The sequence below is a fragment of the Triticum aestivum genome, chromosome 7B (assembly GCF_018294505.1).
Source record: "Triticum aestivum cultivar Chinese Spring chromosome 7B, IWGSC CS RefSeq v2.1, whole genome shotgun sequence".
Classification (NCBI taxonomy): domain Eukaryota; kingdom Viridiplantae; phylum Streptophyta; class Magnoliopsida; order Poales; family Poaceae; genus Triticum; species Triticum aestivum.
In genome coordinates, this window is record NC_057813.1 from 233,439,321 (window position 1) to 233,457,847 (window position 18,527).

Sequence of the window (18,527 nt, forward strand, 5' to 3'; positions counted from 1 at the left end):
TGGGAGTTTTCGCGCGCGTTGTAATTTCGGAATAGCATGGCGTGGGTTGAGATGGAGGGAGTTGTCGAAGCACAACAAGACAAAGATATATCTTAAATATTTCGGGCTAACAAGGCGCGGGTTGAAGAGGCGGGAGTTTCGTAGCATGACAGACAGAGACGCTAGCTTCAATTTTCGGCATAACAAGGCGCGGCTTGAAATTTCGGAAGAACAAGCTTAACGTGTACCCCAAAAAAAGACAATTTGCACCTCAACATGCACAACACACACACAAACACCATTTAGACTAGAGTAAGGTACACGTGCATTGCACGCATGAGATTTGGCAACCAAATTATGAATAAATACCACATTATAGCATGCAAGCTTTGAGTCATATATGCATGATGTAGATGTTCGTTTAATTCTTATAGTTCATTTCATTCAAAATCATCTAGTTTTTATACGAAAGCTAATCTATTTTAAGATTCATGGAATTGTGTGTTGTAAGACATAAAGTAAAAACAAATAATGTCAAATCATGTAGAAAAACATTTGGGCAATTCTGATACGGAAGATTCTATAACAAATAAGAAGTGCTTGTGTTTTGATGTTTGTGCATTATGCTTAAGTTCAACCATGGAGTCTTCTAGATTATACATGTGGCGAAATCTGGTGGAATCTAGATGATATCCAACATCTAATAGTTCTCAAATTTGCCATCTTTGGACCATCGGATTCGCCTCATCCAACGACCATCTTTCCAAGTTAAAGTTACCCACACACAATATAATATATATATATATAGGGGTATAGGTATAGGTATGTGATGCGAAAGCCGCCCATCATCTCCAATTAGAATAGTGTGTCCATGCACGGATGCGACGTGGGCAAATGATGTCTGCCATCGGTATCTCAAATTCAAATCAGCCTGACCTTGTTCAATGTGTATACATTACAACATGCTCGTTTCCAAACCACACCGCGTAGATCTTCGTTATATTCATGCATGCATGGGTTTCAAACATCAGGATCTCTTATTCAAATATTTGAATTCAACTTTACATTGATTATGACATCACCTATTCTTTTACACCCACACAGTAGTCTTCTCTTTATAATTGTACCACTAACTTTCTCTCATGCATGCATGCACGCACACTACAAGTCGGCCTTATCTATCGCACGCATGCAATCTTTTTCTTCAGGTCGGTCTCCCATGAAGGCACACACCCACACACATCCACCTCTCCATCATACCGGGCATTCTTTATCTCTCACGCGTGCATGCGCAACGATCGATGTTCCTCTATGTATGTGTGTGTATAGCTAGGTCTTTCATAGTTTTCCACACAAACCGATCAATCGATATATCCAGTGAGGTCTCACCCTCTTTCCCACGTCCACATCGATCAATCTATACCTCCCCCCCATCAATCTATACCTTATAGGATTAACATAATAGCTAATACACCCACGTTAATTATATATCCAACGTCCCCCTCTCGTCATCCATGCCTTCCGCTTCATCTCTTAGACACGTGCACAATGGCGAAGACAGGGGGCAGTAAGGGCCCTGCCCCCCCTAACATCACTATATATCGAGGCTAATATGAATGTGATCATTACACAATTGCTGCTAAAATAGGTTTAATTTCATGAATTGACCCTCCTCGTAAAGGATTAGCAATGCTTGGTCCCCTAGCTCATTTATTTTTCATGGCTCCGCCACTGCGTGCAACAGCGCACTGGTCGCCCCCTCTCTCTAAATATCGATCTCGCACTTGTGCATTCCTTCATAGTCTCCCTCCACTCGGCCCCTCGCACCATCTTCTAGCCCCCCACCGGATTTTGCCACATGTACAATCTAGCAGACTCCATGGTTGAACTTAAGCATAATGCACAAACCTCAAAACAACAGTGGTTCTCTTTTGTTCTAGAATCTTTCGTATCATAACTGCCCAAACTTTTTTTCTAGTTGAATTTCCATTATTTGTTTTTATTTTATGCTTTACAATGCACAATTCCATGAATCATAAAATAGATTAAGGGCTTCTTTGATTCAAAGGATTCTCAAAGGAATTTTGGAGGATTCTAATCATTAGGAATTTTTCCTATCTTGGTTGTTTGATTCGTAGGATTGTAAACCATAGGAATTTTTCCATATGATTCATTTGCACTAGATTTCATAGGAAACATCCCATCCACTCAAACCTCTTTGAAAGAATTCTGCGTTTTTTCTATGCACAATCAAACACTCATACAATCCCGTAGGATTCAAGACGACATTTCACTATAATCCCATGTTTTTCCTATTCACGCGTTCTTAGCTTTTTTGTAAAAACTAATTTGATTTTGAATGAGATGAACTATAAGAATTAAACGAAGGGCTACATCACGCATATATGACTCAGAGCTTACATGCTATAGTGTGGTATTTATTCATAATTTGGTTGCAAAATCTGATGCGTGCAATGTACGTGTACATCACTAGTACTTCGAGTATGTGCAAAACACGTAAATTAGAATACCAATGGCACGCTACAAAGTGTCTCTCTTACAGTTCATGACGCCACGTGGCACATGTGGAGGCGTTGTCGCGACCTCCTTGCGTGGATTGATCACAGTGATGTGCTGCTGGTTCCAGAAGAATGTACTCGTCCTCCTTGAGCCATACTGGCGGTACATGCACGAAGCAAAGATGTGCACGCACGCCACGCACACACTCATTCCCTCGCACGCACACGTGGGTACACGGGTGGATGCAATTTTGTACCAAGATCCACCCCATGTGATAATTTGACGCGTGTAAAGTCGTTCACTTCATTGATGGTCAATTAATACAGCGCATGCAAATTGAGTGGACGTGAGGGCGGAAGAAAGACATTATTACTCCACTGCGCGCATGCGAGTAGTTAAATCGTGGGTTGCTAGTAGTACTTCCATTGGTATCCTTCGCATTTTGTGCCAATTTTTGGCAGTGTAGTACTTGAAATTTATGTTCCGCTAAACTCATCGGGAGCCGTTTCGGGCCTTGAAACCAAAACCATCAATTAATCTTTACCTTGTTCCCATCACATTCGAAAGCCTGCTCACACCTACTAGTACGTACCAAACCTGAACATGTTCCCACCATGCAGGTATTAGTACTACTAGTGCTAGTACTTAGGTTATAAAAAGGGGAACTACCTAACCAAAAATTACTCTACCTTTCCTCCTCATAAGTGCTTCTTCTTCGTCCGTCGTTGCCATGGCCGGTGAGCAGAGCTCTAGGTCAAGAACTACTCGTAACAAGGGAGCGGCAACCAAAGCTGCGAAAAAAGAGGGCTCGCCGCCACGCAGAGACCTCGAAAGATCTCTCACGGGCAGGCGATGGCTCCCAGGAGCGCCCTAGCCGCGGAGGCGAACATGCCGAGCCAGCGGAGCTGGAGTCGTTATCCCTCGACGGCATGCCCAATCAGCTCAATAAGCACTTCAGTAAGCAGAAGGAGCTCATGCAAGGCTTGACGGAGTTGCTGAAGGAGAGCCTCGACGACATGCCCGCTGAGCTCAATCAGCAAGGGGAGTTGACCACCGGCTTGGTGATGCTGCTGAAGAAGAGCATTGCCTCGGAGAAGAAGGCGACTGGCAAAATCCTGCGACTTCAGGAGGACAAGGCGAAGCTCTGCCACGAGATCGACCTGTTGAAGGAGAAGAACGCCGGCTGGAAGAAGCTGCATGAGAATAGTAGTTCCTCGATGAAGATATTGCAGGCCCTCGTCATGGAACAGAAGGAGGAGTTGGCCAAGCTCCGCATCGAGCACCCGAGTGCTGTCAAGGTACATAATGTGGCCGTGGAACAGGTGATGAAGGCTCGCGTCGAGAAATCCGCATCATGGACAGAATGAAGAAGATGGCGGAGGAGACGCGCAAGGAGATGGAGGTCGTGGAGGCGATGAAGAAGCAGTTACGACTCCGACGCAAATTAGATCATTTGGGGTGATAATCTTCCTTCTTCTTTTGCTGCTGTGTTTCATCTTTTGCTTCGGGTGTTTCGCCGCATGTGTCACGTTCTCTGCGAGGCATGAATAGAACAATGATTTTTGTTTTTTGAGGAAATGAATAGAACAATGCTAACAATGAGATGACTAGCAAATTAGATCATTTTTTATCGCCATATGGCACTGGGCTGCTGTGTTTCGTGCTCCTCCGTCGCAGTACTACTCCAGTGGAAAACTTGAGTATACCGCACGGTTCTTTGCTCCTCCTCGATCAGGTCGTCGGCGCATTTATACGAGCAGTCAAATCACAAGGCCCCGCCTTCCAGCAGTAATGAGCCATCAAATCACAAAGGCCCTCTCCTCTCGTGAAACCGACCAAGCTAGACTGCCCCGCCCTCTAGCCTTTTAAAAAATGTATACTTTTGTATAGCAGTAGTATCGATGGATTGCGCCATGGAGCAAAACTTGAAATTAAAAAAAAGGTGGTACATATAGAGAGCGCTCGTCGCCAAATTAGGCATATAGTACTATTAAAAAGGCTAGTCACAATAATGGTGTCCAGCACAACCCACCCCTCAAATAAAACTAAGCACCCTGGAATTCTTTGACAAAACTAAGCACCCTGAAATTCTTTGACAACTAAACTGCTGGCTATATGATGTTGGCCATATATATTGTACGTATATAATGTGAATAAACGAGTGGTAGTACTATACCAACTAAAAGATGAAATGTAAGAAATATTAGTATGTACTCACTGAAGAGTTAAAGTAACAAGAAGAAACATAACATAGTTCTGCTGGGGGCTCAGCACAACACACCCCTCAAATTAAATTAAGCACACATGAAATTAAACTTTGCAACAATTCCGGTAGACACTGCATTAGAACCACCATGAGCAATGAAACTGCCACCTTACCCGGAGTCCTCGTCCACGTCCTCGACTTCGTCCTTGTCCCTCTTCCTTTTGGCCGATACTTCTTTGCTTGAACCGCCAACTTGGTTGTTGCTCTTCATCCAACCCTTGTAGATATTGAAACAAAGGTAGCCATCCATTGCAGCGTACTAGATGTGGTCTATATCTAGTACATTCCGCTGCCATGCATGACGATGAAACGTGTATGGAGGTTTCCCCAGTTTACCATACGAAGGATGAACCATGGCTCCTGCCAGGGTCAGCATTGAAGGCTGACGAGAGGACACCAGCCAATTCTTTTGGAGGTCGAAGGTGTTGCCTACAATGAGGCCTATCTGACGCATGACTTCTTTGTCATTACCAAAGTCTACAGTAATGAATTTGACTAGGTTGCTCTCGAGGAAGTCCTTAAAATCCTGGCATTCAACGTCGGCATGGCATATGTGGTAGACCAAGCATAAGTCATGCATGCAAACCTGGATCGCGGCGGGCTTCTTCCTCTCTTCGTCCTTTAGATCCTTCTCTCATCCCATGACTGTGGTGTACTCAACATCTAGACCGGCGACCCACTCATCATCTGAGTCTTTGAACATGCGTCTGAAGCGAGAAAGGCATCCTTTCACCGTCGAGGAAGAACGGGTGTAGATGATGTCGAACTCATCGCCGGTGATGGTTCTAACCTTGTACTCACCGCCGATCGGGGAGATTTGGGACGCCATGGATTTGGGACGAGGGTTAGGATTACTGGAACTGCCGTAATGTGAATGGACGGGACGACTAGGAGCGAATCGCCGTAGTATTAAAGGACGTGCGGGGACGAGTAGGAGCGAACTGCCAGCGTGCGAACGGCAGGGTAGTGGCTTTCCATTCTCCCATGATACGGGCTTCCTGGATGGTTATTCTGCAAATTTTCAGCAACTTAGCATGCGACCGTTTGATCTCAGATCCAAGGGCTGCCAGCAACCTGTATCATGGTCGCGCCTACCACGACCGTCGCGTCGCTCATGCGGTCGCGCCCTTGGAGATTTAACACGGTGTGTTAGGTTATCTGATGTTGGCATGTCATACATAGTCATCACTTAGTCACTCATACTACAACAAGGTTGTCTATAAGTGTATTTTTTTTACTCCTCTCTATCTCTTTCTTTGTACTCCCTCTGTCCCATAATATAAGAATGTTTTTGACACAAGTGTAGTGCCAAAAACGTTCTTATATTATGGGACACAAGGAGTACTAGTATTTATTGCATTTGCCAAGGAGTGACCTCTTACAATGAAATGGTGTTGCTAAGTTTATTTCATTTAATTAGCTATAGACTCCAAATTGTCTTTTCACATAGCTACACGCGCTTAGCACCGTTTCTTCCTTGGGTCACCAAACTAGTCTCTCTCTTCTTGATTAACTTGCCACATCAGACTTTATGCCTATGTGGCAAGCTTAAGCACCTGTAGGAGCAAGTAAGGTGCCCGTCCGTTGCACGGAAGAGTGAAATGCATTGATTGGGGTGTTGTTTATTTTGACAAAGGATGTGGGGGTCATCTCATGTGTAACAGGTATCGATAGGTTTCTTCGGATATTATTTCATCTCTAGAGCTCAGAAACATCTGGGTGAAATAGATAAAAAAAGTATCTTTTGCAAAAAAAGCGTTCAACTATTCAACCTGCATCCAAAACTTGTGAAGAAATAACTCTTATTGTGCTTTGCAGGAAATGGTTCATCATAAGTCTTTCACCGGTACTATAGTAAAAATTCATACATAAGATTCATCATAAGTCTTTCACCACTAAACTTCCATGAACTTGTACATGCATTGGTTAGTTTCCTCTTGACACTGCTTGCGTCGGGTGATCTAACGCACCTCGAAATCCAACATGTAATGGTACTACTACTAGTATAGTAGAATTAAGACATAAAATGGAAAAATGAATGTTTTTTAGATGATCCCTATAAACCCTAGTGGGTACGTACTCCGTAAAAACAGATTTTTCCAAAACTAAGTCGCTCCCTTTCATGAATACTGTAGTATACTCCTCCGTCGATGCTGCCTTTCATGAATTTTGTACTTCCTGTCGCCGACATGTGGGACATATAGCAACCGGGTCGACGTGTCAAGAACCAAATAACAGTGCAGAACAGCAGGGGGGACGCACCCCACTCGTACCGGCCCAGTATTAGTAATGAGCAATGAGACGTCAAATCACAATGCCGCACCTTCCCAGATGGACGAAGCAACCATTATTTCACACTTCGGTTCGACATCATCTCAAACCACGTACTAGTATTGCTTCTGCCTCAAGAGGGACATGCGCATCGCCTTGGTACATCATGACACGTGGGACCGCATGACAGGCCATGCTCCCCCGCCGATCGCTCGGTAAAATCACCTCATTTTTACTATACTTCCTCCAGATCGGTTTACTACATGGCATGCACGTCGTTCTAGGTTGAGAATTTAACCGGCAATATATATGTGTGTGTGATGAACAGTACGCTAGCCTTTTAAAAAATGTATACTTTTGTACAATAGTACTCCACTATCGATGGATTGCGCCATGGAGCAAAAATTGAAATTTTAAAAAAAGGTGGTACATATAGAGAGCACTCGTCGCCAAATTATGCATATAGTACTATTAAAAAAGCTAGTACGTGCTTAATTGGGGTGCTAAATTCTATTAAAGAAATACTAGTACTAGTATGTACATACTGAAGAGTTAAAGTAACGAGAAGAAACATAACATAGTTCTGCTGGGGGATCAGCACAAAACACCCCTCAAATTAAACTAAGCACACCTGGAATTAAACTATGCAACTAATCCGGTAGACACTGCATTAGAAGTTTAGAACCTCCATGAGCAATGACACTGCCACCTTACTCGGAGTCCTCGTCCACGTCCTCGACTTCGTCCTTGTCCCTCTTCCTCTTGGCCGATACTTCTTTGCTTGAACCGCCAACTTGGTTGTTGCTCTTCATCCAACCCTTGTAGATATTGAAACAAAGGTAGCCATCCATTGCACCGTACTGGATGTGGTCTATATCTAGTACATTCCGCTGCCATGCATGACGATGAAACATGTAATGAGGTTTCTCCAATTTGTGGTACGAAGGATGAACCATGGCTCCTGCCAGGGTCAACATTGAGGGCTGATGAGAGGGCACCAGCCGATTCTTCTGGAGGTCAAAGGGGTTGCCTACAATGAGGCCTATCCGACGCAAGACTTCTTTGTCGTTACCGAAGTCTATAGTAATGAATTTGACTGTTTTGTCCTTGAGGAAGTTCTTAAAATCTTGGCACTCAACGTCGGCATGGCATATGTGGTAGACCAAGCTAACATCATGTACGCAAACCTGGATCACGGCGGGCTTCTTCCTCTCTTCGTCCTTTAGATCCTTCTCTTGTCCCACGACTATGGTGTACTCAACATCTAGCCCAGCGACCCACTCATCATGTGAGTTTTCGAACATGCGTGTGAAGCGAGAAAGGCATCCTTTCACCGTCGCGGAAGTATGGGTGTAGATGACGTCGAACTCATCACGGGTGATGGTTCTAACCTTGTACTCACCACCGATCGGGGAGATTTGGGACGCCATGGATTTGGGAGGAGGGTTAGGATTAGTGGAACTACCGTAATGTGAATGGACGGGACGACTAGGAGCGAGCCGCCGTAGTATTAAAGGACGTGCGGGGACGAGTAGGAGCGAACTGCTAGCGTGCGAACGGCAGGGTAGTGGCTTTCCATTCTCCCATGATACGGGCTTCCGAGAGCCCTTAGATATGAGATCGAACAGTTGCATGGCGTGATTCTAGACCTATGGGTGAATATCCTATCCTGGAGGGTTATTCTACAAATTTTCAGCAACTTAGCATGCGACTGTTTGATCTCAGATCCAAGGGCTGCCGGCAGCCCGTATCATGGTCACGCCTACCACGACTGTCACGTCACTCGTGTGGTCGCGCCCTTGGAAATTTAACACAGTGTGTTAGGCTATCTGATGTTGGCATGTCATACATAGTCATCACTTAGTCACTCATACTACAACAAGGTTGGCTATAAGGTTGGCTATAAGTGTATATTTTTACTCCTCTCTATCTCTTTCTTCGTACTCCCTCCATCCCAGAATATAAGAACGTTTTTGACACTAGCTAGTGTAGTGTAAAAAATGTTCTTATATAATGGGACACAGGAAGTACTAGTATTTATTGTATTTGCCAAGGAGTGACCTCTTCCAATGAAATGGTGTTGCTAAGTTTGCTTCATTTAATTAGCTATAGACTCAAAGTTGTCTTTTCACCTAGGTACACGCGCTTAGCACCGTTTCTTCCTTGGGTCACCAAACTAGTCTCTCTCTTGTTGATTAACTTGCCACATCAGACTTTATGCCTATGTGGCAAGCTTAAGCACCTGTAGGAGCAAGTAAGTACAATAGTGCGCTCTACATGGAATATTTGCATATGTGGAGGAAAGAGAGGCAAGGAAAAAGGGGAGAAGTGGGCTTTCATGCAAGAGCCAGCCTCTACTACTACATGGTGGAGCATTGGGAGAGGCACCTGTATGGAGGTGGTCAGGAATGGGAGACTCACGCCGGTCGTAGTGCCGCAGTTAAAATAATAATGGCAAGTCAAAGCATGGGGCCCCACCTGTCCAGGAGTAACTCGCTGTCAAATCTCACAACCCTACGTTTGCAGCAGCCTACTCCCTCGTCTTCTCGGGTCTCTGTCGAACCGACTAGACGAAACTGTCCCGCCGCCTATCGGGCAGGAAAAGCCCCGCCCTCGACTTTTAAATAGTATACAATATACTAATTTTGTATCCATGGATTGCGCCCGCGCCATGGAACAAAGCGTCTAGAAAACGGTGGTACACATGTACGGAGTATACATCACGCCCATCGCGTTCGTGTCACACCCCAGACGGTCGGTCGGTCTGGCACACTGCTCTCCAAATGGAACGTGCGTCATATTGCGTTCGCACACACATGTGGGACGGCAATTGAGAACCGACCATAGGCACACTCCCTGGCCCCGCAAGTCGGGTGACTTAATAGAAGAGGGAGACGAGCGATAGTACTAGAGAAGTGTTGTACTACGTTGGTGCCTGGACAATCCTTGCAAGACACGGAAGATCAGTTCGTCCATGCATGTGACCAGACTCCAGCAGACACGCCTGGATTGGCTATCGTCTACATATCATGCAGGCTGTGTTGTACATGGCTGTAGTTGTGGTGAGAAATCAAAAAAAAGGTTTCTTGTCATCTCGCAAAATTATGTCTCATGTGCTTCAGATCACTGCGAGGGTTAAACAGCGACAACTGAGTTGGGCTAGTCATTGGGGGCACATGCACGAACAGTGACTACTCAGCTGCCATCTAGGTCAAGCCGGCTACGTTAATTAGGACATCTATCGACGGACCCCTTTTCTATGAGTTTATCTTTAATTTGAGCTTTGTTCCTCGTCTAGTTTGTCCATCGGGATTCATGTTGTCTCCTTTGGGCAGTGAGGTTATGATTTCTTGTCATGTGGCATTTTTTCGTGTTATATGTTATAATCCGGCGCTTCAGATCAAAATGACGACAATTGCGCCTCTGGGCCACGTGCATGAAGACTTCTCGACAGTCATTGACGAGGTCAAGACGACTCCGGTAGACAAAAGAAAACTAAGTACTACTCCACTATATAGGCAGGAGCCTCCACGCTTGCTTGCTAGCATTGCTCTCTTCACACTGTCCCGGCCTCTCCAGATCTAAACACGACAGCGGTGGCCACACACTCTCTCTCTCTCTCTGCTCACCGCTGGTCACAGATCTAGTCGGATCCTCTCTGCCGGGGAAGGTGAGAAGGTGCAACGTTCACGCGATCGTCCTCGGCGATGGCTCTTACCCACTGCTGGGCGCGTCCCGATCAGCCTGCCTTGCCTTTCTCTCCCAAGCACCGCTGGCGAGGGAGGGCCTCCGACCCCTTCTTCCTCGCTGCCGTAGTGTGGGCAAATCCGGCCTCCCGCCGCCCACCTTGCGACATCCCGGCCACCATCAGGTGTAACTTCCTTCGAAACCGGCCTTGCTCTACTTCCCGAGCTCCTGACGTCGCTGCATTTGTAACTTTTACTATTTTTCAGGCCCCCTCGTAGATAGGATCGATGGGCTGTTCGAAAACCACCTAATTGTTTTTACGTTTAAGAGGTAAAACTAGTTCATGCACTCGAATCTAGTACTACTTGGTTCAAACAAGGAAGAAAGGGGTGGGGGTGGGGGAGGATTTGTTACCTGAATCCAGGACTTGGTGGAAAGAGGAAATAATGGGGGCGAAAAGTAAGAGAGACTGGCTATCCAACTGGTCTCTAGGTCTAATAGGGAAATAAAGGGAACACAGTACAAACTCAATATAAACCCGATCTATTGGTTGAAAAAGGAAAGAAAGTGGGGACTGGGGGACAAGCCAACAGAGTAAGTCCAGCACTCGATTTGGTAGCCTCACACAGTATAAGGTGGCTATACCGAACAAAAATGGGACCAACCCAGATATCATGTTCTAATGTTTGTTGCCCCGAGCCACTCTTATGTAATGCCACTGGTAAAATGTAGAAGTCGCATTGTTAAAAGTAAGGACACGTTAAACCAATGTTGTTTTCAATGTAATGCCTCCAGTAATATGAATCAATGGCACTTCTTTACATGTCCTGCTAAAATTTCCCATTAAGATAAGTTGGTTCTTTTTGTTAGAAATGCAACTGTCCTGGTCCGCCTACTCTCCCGTGCCCAAAGTAATGTCGTATTTAACGGTTGTCATAGTTAATCCTAATGCCCAATCTAATATCTAGCAATGCCACTGCTTTAGAAATTGCTACTGTCCTTGTAGGATTGCCATTCAGATAAGGAACATGCTTCTTTTCATTTGATGCATGTTTCATCACTTGTTAGTCACCCTCCTTTCCACCTTTTTCATGCAAACAGAGATATACATTTCACGCCCGATCTTAGTTGAACTGCACAAATGATATCCAAATTATAGTTGAGCATTCCAGGAGTTTCACAACCAACCTTGATGTTGCTCAATTTTATTGCAACTAATGAAGAAGAAGCTCTGTGGGATTCGTTTTCTGATGGAAATGGAACCGGGGCTGGAGCCCTTTTCTTAAAAAAAATTGAAGAAGAAACTGCTAGCTCACGGGACATTGCTTCATTTTAGGTGAACTGCACCAAAAGGTCCCATGAATTGAATCATCCACGTTGGTGACTGAAAGAGCCAGCTTTAGCGTCCCAGTCTAAGCACCCCCGGCCTCCATCCTTGCGACTCATGGTACATCTCGTTTGCCACCTGCTCGACCCTAGTGTCACTGATAAAATGAAGTAATAATACAGTTAAAATAGAGCGAGTGTCATCTCTATCATTTCATTTCCAATGTAGATAAAGAAAGTGCTTCTCTTTGTTAAAGTATGTTTCATCAACTAGTCCCATTGTTAATGTTTAAGCGTTTCTGCAAACTGGGGTGCTTAATTTTAGTTGATATGTACAAAAATAGAGATTTGAATGTCTCAAGGCGCCTCCTTGTACTACTGTTGTACACTGATGTTCATCACTGGCAGAAGGTGTATCTGGGAGACTTGGGACAATGTCCAGTATGAGGCATACCGTATGAGGCGTCGTAGGGCCCATCTCGCCCTCGCAGCATGGCATACTATGATACTATCGCAATATTTTATTCTATTTATTTTGTGTGTTTCATCAACTAGTGCCACTATAATGTAATCACGCTTTTTCATTAGGTGTGCAAACAGGGTTATTCAGCTGCATTTTGGTGGAACTGCACAAATGTACGTATGGAATCGGCATATATGTAGAGTGCGAGGTGTGCCAAGTAAAAATTACTGACACCAACCATGCTGCATGCACGCATTGGCATCCACCACAACCAGTGGGATGTGTGGCGCTCTTTGTGGAGGGATCTTTCTCGGCAACAAATCCTCTAACCAAATACTAGTAGCTTATATTGGCAGTTTTCTAGGGAGTACTCTTTTCTGAAAGAAGCACCAATTTTGTTTTTCTTTATTTGTACACTGTATCACAACTTTGACCCAAAGGTCCAGAGCTATTTAAGGGTGATTGGCGTAGTATTCAGAGACTAATTGTAAGCATGATTTTCATTAGCTGTCACACTGATTGCAAGCATGAGCAGGTGGAAGATTAGGTTAGTGCGAAGCTTACCTTAAACCCTACCGCCGTCGTTGGAACGAGGCGAGCGTCGAGGGAACCGTGGAGAACGTCGGGGAAGCGACGTTGCACCATCCGACCCCCTCTTGCGGTGGGAGAACGAATACTCCTGTGGCTCCGGCTGGCTCTGCACCCTCACGAACGGCACACCATACTTGATCGATTCGTTACCCTCTGGGTGCTCGACCTTAAACCTGTACGCCCACCACCTCTTCCTGACTGTCGCCTCAGGCGAATCTGTCTGCTCCATCGCCCATAGGAGATACTCGATGAACTCGGAGGACTGCGGCGTGACTGCCGCCGAGGAGTACATGTACATCGCCGCCCTCATTGCCGCCGTCTCGCTCTTTCGCATACATTGCCACGTGGCCCGCACCGTCCTTGAAATCTCCCACTCATTGTCAAACCTACTAAGGATCTCCTTCAACCTGGCTAACTTTGCCTGGTCGCAGCCGGCGATCTGCCTGATTCACTGCTGCATCCTCTCCATAGATGTTGTTCTGAGTGGTCCGGTGCTAGCTTTGGAAGATGCGAGGAGAGGCGGTGGTCTTGCAATAGAAAAGAGGGAGAGGAGAGGAGGTGGTTTTGCAATGGAGATGATGGAGAGGAGAGGAGGTGGTTTTGCAATGGAGAGAAGATCAGAAGAGGGAGAGGCGAGACGGTGGTTTTGGAATGGATTTGATGGAGAGGAGAGGAGGTGGTTTTGGAATGGAGATGATGGAGAGGAGAGGAGGTGGTTTTGCAATGGAGAAGATCAGAAGAGGGAGAGGCGAGACGATAGTTTTGGAATGGAGATGATGGAGAGGAGAGGAGGTGGTTTTGCAATGGAGAAGAGGGAGAGGAGCGTGCGGCAACGATTTAGGATTGGGCGAGAGGGCCGGCGCGCTGTGACTAGATCAAAATCAAAATCAAAATCAATTTACCCTTCAATTAAGAAAGTGACCCCACATTAACTAGTCTCCCTTTTATTCTGTGTCATAATTGACCATGATTTTCGCACATAAAATATATGTTATACGTTGCAAAAATAATATAATTTGAAAGTACATTCAGATACGAACCAAACGATACAATTTTTGGTGACGTGCATTCACATTTTGCTTGTCACATACAGTACGTGGTCAAACTTTGACCCAAAATACGCAAAACAACAACAAAAACTTCCAAGACCAGCGCCGCTCTTCCGCTCTTCTCCTCTTAAACCAGCGCCGCTCCTCTCCTGTTCCAATCTAAATCTAGCGCCGCTCCTCTCCTCTTCCATTTCAAAACCACCACCCCTCCTCTCCTGTTCCAGTCCAAAACCAGCGTCGCTCCTCTCTCGTTCCAATCCAAAACCAGCGCTGCTCCTCTCCTCTTCCATTCAAAAACCACCGCCGGCGAGTGAAGGTGCTGTGGAGTAGATCGATGGAGGAGTACAACCGATACGTGAGGATCGCAGACGGCGACCGTGTGAAGCTAGCTAGGATGTTGGAGATACAGTCTTGGTTTGACAACAAGGACCAACTAGCAGCAACGGCGACATCCATGGCCAAATATCTGCAACAGAACGAAAAGGCGGCGATACTCCCGGAGGGAGTCGCGCCGGAGTACATAGAGTTGCTCCTCTGGGCCATGGAGCAAACAGATTCACCGAATCCGATCGTGAGGGAGTGGTGGTGGGATTATCGATCCTAGATGGACCATCCACCAGAGTTTGAAGGATCGAACATCTACAGGGTGCCATTTGTGAGGGTGTCCTGCCAGAGCGAGCCGGTGGAGTCTTCGTCGACCGAACCCAACTACAAGAGGAGAAAAGCAGTTGGCCCGATGACGCTTCCCCGCCATCGTCTCCCTCGCCGTTCACATCGTCTCACGGGGCGGCTGTCTGCCGCCGAGGAATAGGAGGGGGCTGCCCCCGCCCCCAGCCCAATAGTCGGGCGGGTTGTGAAATGTCAGGAGGAGTGTAGGGTTGTCAGTATTTGCAGGTTGTGAATTGTGTTTTGTGTTGTGTATTTTGAGAGTACTTTCAGATATGAATGTCTTTTGAACTTTAGATTTGCAGTATTGAGCATATGAAGAATTTTATGAATTCTAGAGATCTATTTTTAGCACTTAAAAAATGTAGTTTCGTAGGAGTATAAAAGTGCAGACGAGAAGAAACAACAAGTTTCAGTTTCAGATAAGAAATTGCAAGTTCAATTTCAGATAAGAAACTGCAAATTTCAGAGGCAGAGCATTTATATTAACACGGTCTTTTCAAATAGGGTTAATATCATGTTGGAAGTTTTATTCATGGTCGAAAATGGAACTACCGGCCAGTTAACATCATGCTGATCAACATTCATGCATAGCACATCTTCATATGATGCACAGTCAAAATTCCCACACAATGTCGAGTGTGCGAAATACAGAGAAAACGAGGGATGAAGTTTTGGCAAGTGTTGGACGTGGTTTTGGGCTGCCCCATCTAGGCTTTCATTTTTAACATGCGCAGCCCACGACCTCGATGGGAGGGCATGTTTGTATTTTCTTAGGGCCGTCATGTATCGACCGGCCTATGGACCTCCCATCCGAGGTTTTATTTTTGGCAGCCCAATTTATGTATTTTTTTGAAGAAAACGCAGAGGTCTGTTCTATTTTTCTATATAAGAATATGAACGCCAGGTACAACTTATGTTTCCCTTCTAACTATATTATATATATTTAAATTATTTTATATGTTATTATATATTATTTTTGTTGTCATCATATATTTAACATATACTTACATATGTAAGAAAACAATATCCCACATCTTATTAACTTATAAAAATAATTTCTTAACAAATAAAATCCTGGATTGTTTTGGGACGAAAATCCTAGTGATTGTGTACAAAAGCTTGGTAAGATTTAAGGACGAATGTAATAATATCACTTATTATTTAAATATATTTATAACAAAATGCTCAGCCCTTTTTTATTTTTTGATAACATTGCTGGCCCAACCCAACATTATAATTAGAATCAGCCCAGCAAAATCGTGTATCTAGATAAAGTGCAAATGGCCTGTAACTTTTTAGGAAATAAAATAAATGGGCTGCATGAAAGCTACATTAATTGTTCACCCAGCCCAGCTAATGGCTGTAATTCAAAGAAAAGATCAAAGTGACTGTAAATTCTACAACGCAAAAAAAGACTGTAAATTCTGAAAAGTGGGTTGAATACGTGCCACATTTTTGGAGGCTGAAATGTGGGCCAATAGGTCGAAGCCAACGCAAGTGTTTTCAATTTAGTCAACAAATGTTTCTGACTTGTTAGCCGTTGGATTTACATCCAACGGCCGGGATCCATCTTCAATCTCTCGTCTTCTTCCTCCAGCGCCGCCGGGACCACCTCCTGCCTCCTGCTGCTAGCAGCTCTGCTTAGCACGCTTCGCTATGAAGCGCTACTCCACCATTGGCTAGGCCATCCCTCCACCCCTCCAAACCTCCTGTTCTTCTCCACCGACTACCGAACCACACCGCACTAGAACCAGTTAACCCTCGTACACCTCTCCATCTGTGACTCTACTCCCGCGTCTTCCCATCTCCAGCTCGTTGCTGTCCGGGGCCTCGCCGTCGTCCACCACCTTGGATGCGCTCGGTGCAGCATGGTCAATGTGGTCAACGAACGACACCATCAGAAGTAGATTGTGCGTGGAGAGGCTGACAGCTGGGTCCACGGCGCACACAAGGAAATGCCTCCTTATTATGCGCAAAATAATGATTCCTCCACCTGACATCTGGGACCCACCGGAAGGGCCTTTGTATTTCGCGAAAAAAACGTGGCCCCCGCTGACTTGTCGAACCCACCAGCTATCTTCGCACGCAAGGAAGTGCCTCCTTATTAAGCACAAAAAAATGAATACTCCCCCTGCCAGCTGGAACGCAGCATATTGGGAGGCTGACTTGTGGGCCTACCAAGTTGACGGGGACGGAGGGCTTTGTCAACTTAGTCAATATGAACGATTCTAGCTCCTATTACCGTACGATGTTCATCCAACGGTTGTAGTGCTTCTTCAACCTCTGGTCTTCTTGCTCCAGCCGCCCAAACCAGCGCCGGTCGTGTTGCGTGCTCCTGCCTCCCGTGGCCGGCTGTGATGCCGCGGAGGCCTCACTGCCCCCTACTACTCCCACCACTGGCCAGGCCATCCCTCTACTCACCCACACCCCCTGTTATTCTGCGGCGACAGCAGCCTCACACCGCAGCCGAACCAGTGAACCCTCGTACTCCTCTTCGCGTGGGCATCCACTGCTGCATCTTCCTCGACTCCGAGTCGTCCCCTTCCTAGGCCTCGCCGTCGTCCACCGCCGTGGTGCTCTCGGCGCGGCGTGGTCAACATGGTCAAGGAACGACTTCCATCGGACGTGGACTGTACATGGAGAGGCTGACATCTGGGTCCACGGCCGCAGCAAGGAAGTGCCTCCTTATTACGCGGAAAATAATGATTCCTCCACCTGACAGCGGGGACCCGCCGGATGGGCCACCGTATTTCACGAAAAAAAGTTTCCCACTGACTGCTGGGACCCACCAGCTACATCTTTGCATGCAAGGAAGTGTGTCCGGGCAAAAAAAATGATTCGCCCCCCTGACTGCTGGGACCCACCAGCTACATCTTCGCACGCAAGGAAGTGCGTCCGGGCAAAAAAACGATTCGCCCCCCTGACTGTTGGGACCCACCAGCTACATCTTCGCACGCAAAGGAAGTGCGTCCGGGCAAAAAAAGATTCGCCCCTCTGACTGCTGGGACCCACCAGCTATATTTTCGCATGCAAGGAACTGCCTGACAGTCGGGACCCACCTGGTCGAAGCGTATGTAGCGTTGTCATTCTGGCAGCAAAAGTGTACGTACATACTGGTTGATGTAGAGGCACACACGTGCCGTAGTAGAGGCGCGCACGTGTTGATGTAGAGGCGCGCACGTAGCATGTACACGTATGTACAGCGGCGAGGGTGCAAGAAAGAAAATACGACCACGTACGTACATACGGGCAGGGTCTCGAACGCCTACTCGTGCATACGTACATGGCTGGGTCGGAACAGAGAAACTACGTCGTCGTCGTGTTCATGGGGAGGCAACGGAATGCATCATGTTCCTGGGGAGGCAACGGAATGCGTCATGTTCATGGGGAGGCAACAAAATGCTCGTGTTCATTGGGAGGCAACGGAACACGTGGGAGCCAACCGGCTTGGAGGGAACAGGTGATGGAAACGAGGCCTGGCGTACCGCACAACGGAGGAAACGGACCTCCTACGTTTGGAATGGGGTCCTATTGATCGGGAGGGGTGTGGCGTACCGCAAAACGGAGGAAACAGACCTCCTACGGTCGAAACGGGGGTCCTGTTGATCGGGAGGGCTGTGGCGTACCGCAAAACGGAGGAAACGAACCTCCTACGGTCAAAACGGGGGTCCTATTGATCGGGAGGGGTGTGAAGTACCGCAAGATG